The 6,320-nt window shown below is 34.9% G+C and overlaps 1 pseudogene; it reads left to right on the top strand.

The window, feature by feature from the left end:
* The first annotated feature begins 364 nt into the window (after positions 1-364).
* LOC122739323 lies at positions 365-4,304 on the top strand (annotated as a pseudogene).
* The last annotated feature ends 2,016 nt before the right edge of the window (positions 4,305-6,320 follow it).

The raw sequence follows: 6,320 nt of genomic DNA, 5'->3' as shown, positions 1-6,320 counted from the left end.
TTACTGGCATGTTCATCTCTTCATGGTCTTACAATCTAAATTGAAAGAAACAAGTAAAGAATAAACAAGCTAACTAGAAAAAGAGACCAGTGCAGAGAGGGTCAGTGTATCAGTCTTGACTCTGGAAGGATCTCACTGTACTGGGGCTCTGGATTCCTGCTGCTGCCACTCCCACTGGAGCCGCTGCTACACTTAATCATTCCAAACTCTGTAGCAAGCTTTCATGACTTATCTCCCAGCACTGGCTCCTAATCTGTACAGGTTGTTTCTCTAGCTCCAATGGCCTTTTCTGACATCCCACTGGGTTTTCTTCTGCCTTCTTTTTGTTCTCCAAGGTTAAGCTACCAAAGGACAACTGAATCCCATGGAATGTTGGGTAAGCTTCTGACTTGAAGACAGCTTCCCTTATCCCACTCCATGGCCAAGCCAAGGTCAATTACATAATGATCATCTGAGAAGATTTCACAACCTCTCTCTGGGAATTTTTCGGATTTGACCATTTGTCTTTCCTAGGCAGTAAAATTAACCTCTGTTTACCCAACACTATTGAAATATCCTAGCACTCAAAGTGTGTGCACGCACGCACACACACACACACACACACACACATACATATACACATACACACACAAATATTAACTAAATTCATTCCATTCTAAGCAGTTTGAGAGATCTCATACCAACTAATGTATAGTAGTATGGTTTAATGGTCATACTCAAAAGTTCCACCATCTTCTAAATTGGCTTTTTTCAGAGATGAGGCATCTGAAGCAAACTGAATGTCTCTTTTCTCCAGCCCCTACACACAAACAAAAAAAAATTATCAAAGTGTTTTGTGAACAAAAAAGTTTACTTTATCGTACTAACTACCTAATCTTTTTTTTTCCTTCTCTAACTAGTCAATATAAACTGAGGGCAGTGACTGCCCTGTTAACCTTGATTTCATATCTTTCATTGTGATCATTTTGATGGCTTCTACTTGCTTGGCCATGACAGCCTAGATTTCAGGGATAACCTGCAAGGCTAGTACAAGTTTTGTTTTTGTTTTTGATTTGAAACTCCAGCCTGGAATTCCCCTTGATAACAGTATAAGGAGCATTTGTTTGGGGGGCACAAGGCAAGCAGGAACACTACTAACTCAATGGAGTGCACATAGTGTACAATTCCTGTCCATTAAGCCTTACTTCCCCCAGGGTAAAAACAGGCTTAATGCCTTCTTATGAATAAACAGTGTTTCACTGGAATATCCTCTTTGTGTTTCTTTAGTTGCTTTCCCATAACCACCTCAAGAAGAAATCACCATTCCCAACTGAATGAGATACCCCCTCAAATGAATGACAAAGGTATTCTCTCACTTCTTTCAAGTCTCTTCCATTAAAAATAAAACCAATGATTACTTCAAGGAAAAAGAACTTCAAGGATATAGAACTTACAATAAACATATGTGATAAATTTTTAAAAACAAATCACCAACTTCCAGGTCATATGACTAATAAAATTGAGAATCAGGCATTTTTTTCTCTCATCCTCATGACCTCTCAAACCTCTAAAAAAGAAATTATTCATAAGAGATATTTTTAGCTGTATTTAAGATTAGAACACCAAGAACCCAAATGAGGTAACAATTCAATGAACTTACAGCAGAGAAGACTAACTAGCCCCTAATATTTTAACTCAGCACCCCTTTCTTCTAGAAGGGGTGTACAAAGTAACCCACATTCTTGAAACAGAATTCAACTCTACATATCTCTTTCCGCCCAGTGCTACAGAAATCCAAAAGACATAAGTTTTCTCAAGCTGTGGTAATATTTTGTGCCACAACTTAATTTAGTCACAAAACTGAGGTAAAGAAGGAACATAAGTTTGCCTTTCTGGTACCACTAAGCCTAAGAGAGAGTCTAGCATCCAACTGGGGCTAGACTTTCCCCCTAAAAGTCACTTGGGGACAGAGACTGAGACTAGTGAACCGTGAATTGCCCAGCAAAGAAGGAGGCTGGGAAGGCATTGAGATCCAGCCAGAAACCAGACTCAAAGAGGAAAGACATAAAGTGAATGACAGACTATAAGAAGAAGAAAAAAAAGATAGGAATTGCCAAAGATCTCGAGAGGAAGAAAATCAGAGACCTTGAACTTAAGCATATAAACCAGCAGTGGAGATATGAAAATGAGAGAAATAAATATGGCTTGTAGATCAGGTAAAAGAGTCTAGACATCCATGAACAAATATTGAAAGATAAAGGAAAATAAATAAACATATGATAAGGCAAAGAACTCTGTGGATCCTCAAGAGAAAATGGAATCACAACAGGATGTTCCTGAATGGTTTTATTTTAATGGTTTTAATTTTAATTTTAAAAGAGAAAATGAAAGGGAGTCATAGGCCACTCTCCTGCCTGCACTGGACCCATGTATCCTCTGTCTGCCCCATGATGTTGTTATCCTTTGCCCCCAACACAATGTAAGTACACTGAAATAGAATAACGCTAAAGTACCTTTCTAGGTGCTTCTGGTTTGTTTTAAAGATGATTACCAATTTATCCTAAATTTTTTTCTGAGATGTACCCATTGCCTAAAACCTCACTTTTCTTTTTTAATAAACATTTTTATTTAAAGTTTTGAGTTCCAAATTCTATTCCTGTCTCCCTCCTCCCTCCCTAAGGAGGTAAGCAATCAGATGTAAGCTATACATGTTCAATTATGTAAAACATTTCCATATTACTAATTTCATATAAAAAAATTTGAATAAAAGGAAAAAATGCAAGAAAATAGTGAAAATAGCATGCTTCAGTCTGTGTTCAATCAATATCAGTTTTTTCCTCTGGAGGTGAATAGTATGCTTCACCACTAGTCCTTTGTATTGCTGAGAATTTTCTACGGTATAATTCATACCTATTCTATTCCACCAATCCACCACTCCTTAGCCAGTACCAGATTGTTTTGATAATTACTGTTTTATAATACAGTCTGAATTCTGGTATGGCTAGACCACCTTCTTTTACATTTTTGATCACTTATTTTGATACCATTGAGTTTTTGTTCTTCTAGATGAATTGTATTATTTTTTCTAGGTCTATAAAATAATTGTTGATAGTTTGATTGATATGACATTAAATAGACTAATTTAGTTAGAATTGTCATTATTATCATATTGGCTCAGCCTACCCATGAGCAATTAATATTTTCCAGTTGTTTAAGTCTGACTTTATTTGTATGAGAAGTGTTTTATAGTTGTGTTCATATAGTTCCTAGGTTTGTCTTGGCAGGTAGACTCCCAAGCATTACATATTGTCTACAATTATTTAAAATGGAATTTCTCTATTTGTTGCTGCTGGACTTTGTTGGTAATATATAGAAATGTTGCTGATTTATGTGGATTTATTTTATATCCTGCAACTTTGCTAAAATTGTTAATAATTTCAAGCAGTTTTTTAGTTGATTCTCTAGGATTTTCTAAGTATAACATCATATCATCTACAAAGAGTGATAGTTGCTAGGTGCTTCTGGATAAATTGGACAATCCCTTTCATTTCTGAAGAATTGCTCTTTAGTGAGTCATCTAACATTTTATGACATTGCTCACACCGTTGGTGTAGCAGCTAATCTGAGCCACATTGAGACCAGAGTGACTGTGAAAGATTACATAAGACCTGAGAAGCTGCCAGATTGCTTGAAAGGCTATGATGTCATCATGATTCCTAAAGGAGTCCCAAGAAATCCAGGAATGACTTTTGAGGACCTTTTCAACAAGAAAGCTAGAATTATTAATTCTCTGGATGTTGCCTATACCAAGCATTGACCAGAAGCCATGATCTGTATTATTGTAAACCTGGTCAACTCTACCATAACAATCACATCTAAAGTTTTCAAGAAACAAGGTGCATACAACCCCAACAAAATCTTTGGTATAACAACACTGGATATCATCAAAGCAAATACTTTTTGTTACAGAACTGAAGGGTTTAGATCCAGCTTGGGTCAATGTCCCCATCACTGATGGTCATACAGGGAAGATGAAAATTCCTCTGATCTATTACTGCACACCTAAAGTGGAATTTCCTGAGGATCAGAAGAAATCTCTGACAGGAAGGATCCAAGAGAATAGAAAAGAGATTGTCAAAGCTAAAGCTGGAACGATTCTACAATCCTATCAATGACATATACCAGTGACATTTTTGTTTTCTCTATTGTAGATGCAATAAATAAAAAGGAGAGAGAATGTTTCCTTGTCAGGCAGAATAAAAATAGAGTGCTTCTAATTTTCCATATTTTTGCTGCTTGGGGGAAAAGGCATCAAAAAAATCTAATCACTGGCAAGATCTTGCTTTATGTAGAGAAGATGATCACTGAGGCCATTCTCAAGATGAAGGTTTTGATCAAGAAATAAAAGGATTTTGTGAAGAACATGAAGCAAAAAAAAATGTGTAAAAAGGGATCCATTTCCTTAATTTATTACGGAAATATGTTTATTTATTATTCATTATTAATTTTAATTGCCTATTATTAATTTATTATGTCATATTGGAAAATATTTTAGATGTAGTGCATCCTCTTTGAGAAAATTGATTATATTAGCATATTATCACCCCATCAAATTGTCAATTTGTATATTGTTCATCTATTTTTTTTTTTTTGGTAAGGCAATTGGGGTCAAGTGATTTGCGCAGGGTCACACAGCTAGTAAGTGTCAAGTGTCTGAGGCTGAATTTAAACTCAGGTCCTTGTAAATCCAGGGCCGGTGCTTTATCCATTGCACCACCTAGCTGCCCCTGTTCATCTATTTTTTAAAGAGAAATGAGAAATTTAAAAGCATACTTTATTACCTGCACAACAAAAATAATTGACAAAATAAAAACATTTGAATCCATGTTAGCAAGTCTCACCAAAGAAACAAAAGAAAGAATAACTGATTGATAATGCAAATACACAGAAATGAAAGACAATCACAAGGTGGATAAACAAAAAGCAATAACAATTTTTGATATTAAATTACAGAATAGGAGGGTATATAAATGGGTAGAGGGGAAGAAGATATAATGAAATGTATATTGTTCTCTAATCAAGACAAAGGCTAACAAATAATGGAAAATAACTTCTGTAGTTTCTCAAAAAAAAAAAAAAGAGTCCACAGGAGAATGAGTGAGATAAACTGAAAAATGGAGAAAGAAGGGGAGAAATATTTTCTCAGTGGTGGGAGGAAGTACCATTGACATACCACCCATGAAAGAAGATAGGTGTTCTATAATGAGGAATTTGGTGTTTAGAGAGACCAGTAATTCTGCCTCAAAAGAAGGGAAATCATAGGTCCTATTAAGTGACTGAAGAATGGAAAGGCATAGATCTAGAGAGGAGATTTCAACAAAATGGGGGAGAGTAGCCATGGAAAATACAACGGTCAATAAGGAACTATACAATTAGAAACATAGGAAAATTCCAACAATGTGACAATATCCTATCACCTACAGGAAATGTTATTTCTAAGAATAAGGCATGAAAAAAGTGGGTCTAGGGCACAGTTCTATGGGCAACAATATAGAAACTATTTAGAAAAAGGAACTATGAATAGATACCTTTGGTGCTTTAATTCTGTGAAGAAAACAGAGACTAAGGAATGATTAAATAAATGAATAAAAACTTGAGAACAGACATAAAAGGAATATAAATAGTGAAGAGAATGAGAGTTAAATCCTTTTTCAAGAAAAAGGTGCAAAAACAAAGTTTTAAAAACTAACAAGAAAAACAAGTGGAAGGAGAGGAGATGAAGGGGAATTTTACTTGAGTAGTCAACTGAGGAAGAAAACGGGAAGAATGAAATATCTAGATAAAAACAAGAAAGAAACATGAACTAATAATCAATAATAATAATAATTAAGTGGAAATCTCCAAAATTAGAGAAAGGATTAATAAATGGTAGGGATGGGGCTTGAGAGTGAAGGGAAGACAGATGGTAGGAAAAAGGTTGCCCTAAAATAGATTAAGCTAAAAGGACTGAAAAGACATAGCACTGTGTTAGCTTCTTTCTTTTACAGATGGCTCCCTGAGAGGGTTAGAAAGTAGGATATTGGGGGAAACTATAGTGATGTATGAAATACATCAGGAAGGATACAGCTAGTTTTTTCTTATTTTAAAATAAGAAGGTGATTCCATATACTCCAAAATATTTATAACAGCACTTTTTGTAATAGCTAAATGTTGGAAACAAAGTATAAGCCCATTGTTTAGGGAATACCTAAACAAATTATAGTATATTATATATTATATAGTATATTAGTATATTATATGGTATAGTATATAGTATATAATATATATAATAGTACTGCTGT

This window comes from Dromiciops gliroides, chromosome 2, assembly GCF_019393635.1.
Source record: "Dromiciops gliroides isolate mDroGli1 chromosome 2, mDroGli1.pri, whole genome shotgun sequence".
In the NCBI taxonomy this organism is placed as follows: Eukaryota; Metazoa; Chordata; class Mammalia; order Microbiotheria; family Microbiotheriidae; genus Dromiciops; species Dromiciops gliroides.
Note: the sequence above shows the minus strand (reverse complement) of the source record. Positions and strands in the feature narration are given on the sequence as shown.